Source organism: Nematolebias whitei, chromosome 1 (assembly GCF_014905685.2).
Source record: "Nematolebias whitei isolate Nwh7 chromosome 1, NemWhi1, whole genome shotgun sequence".
Classification (NCBI taxonomy): domain Eukaryota; kingdom Metazoa; phylum Chordata; class Actinopteri; order Cyprinodontiformes; family Rivulidae; genus Nematolebias; species Nematolebias whitei.
This window is the reverse complement of record NC_056498.1, coordinates 28426349-28427651: the sequence shown is the minus strand read 5'-3', so window position 1 is coordinate 28427651 and position 1303 is coordinate 28426349.

Here is a 1303-nt window from a genome sequence, read left to right as displayed (position 1 = left end):
CGGTCAATAGCCTTGTCCTGCTCCAAATTTTTCAGGCAATCTATTAACTTCTTCTTGTAACCACTTCCAGTTCAATCTGGTCCAGAGGACCAGATTGAACTTTTTTGGATTTTTCTACCTGGATTATTGAGCATGCATCAGGACTACATTAATGTGATTTTGATGTTAAGCTTTTTTGTCTGTATCATCTTGCAAGTAATCATTTTGTCAATAAATGCAAAGAAATAAGTAAAGGAAGTAAATATTGAATGAAGAATAAATAAATGGAAACAACTAACTGGTTAACTTTACAGAATATTGTTCATTCTTTTATTTCACATTTAATGAGATAATTCTTTATGATTTGCATGAGCAGTGTCAACAACTAAAAATTCTTAATTTTCACGTCAAATACTTATGAAATACAATAAACATGACATAACAAAAAATTATGTTTAAGTTGTCAGTGGAAATTGATTACCATAACTTTGACATAACTGATTCCTAATTACAAAAACACAACTTTCAGATGTTCTTGTTTCCTTCATTCATTCAATTTCAGAGCTGTCAGTCAGAAACATAATACTCCAGCAGAATTATTTGCTAATAAAGATTAACAAGTAAATTTCAGTTGCAGCTTTTAGCAGATGTTTGTAACATTGTTTAGTTTTTTAATTATTTGTTTGTTCCTTGGTAGTTGTAGTAAAATAACCCTTAACAAGATTCTGAGTTTCTTTTAGAACAAGTCCTCATTCATATCAGAAATCAGCTGAGATGTTATTGCTGACTTGACAGTAACCATGACAACACCACCATGCAGAAAGCAGTGATGAGACTCATCTTGTGGATTTCACAGCTTGAGTATTCTGTAAATGCTAAAAAAAAGAAAAATAAGATGTTACTTTGGTAACTGTTAAATACTGTATTACTGTATATGTTTTGTATTTGCACTTTTTTTTAACTTAATGTCAAAATTAAACTCTACTTACGTATGCCCTCCACAAATATGGAGTTAAGATCAATGTTGAAGGTCGTGACGTTTGGAGCTGCTTCAGCCAAAACTCGTCCTATTTCGGTGAAATTAGGAACAAATGTTGAGGCAAACCGCAGGTCCATAATGTTGATGATGGATCCATTGCTGTAAAAGTGATAAAAGATAACTTTAATGGTAAACTTTGGAATCAATCAATTTAAGGTTTTATCAGCATGTAATAACAAATTACCTGAATGAAACCACATTCAAAGAGTGGAACGTGTTAAATGGTCGTTGGTAGTATGGCTCAAGCTGCAGAAAATAAAACATTTCATTATTCTTCTGCTTCCA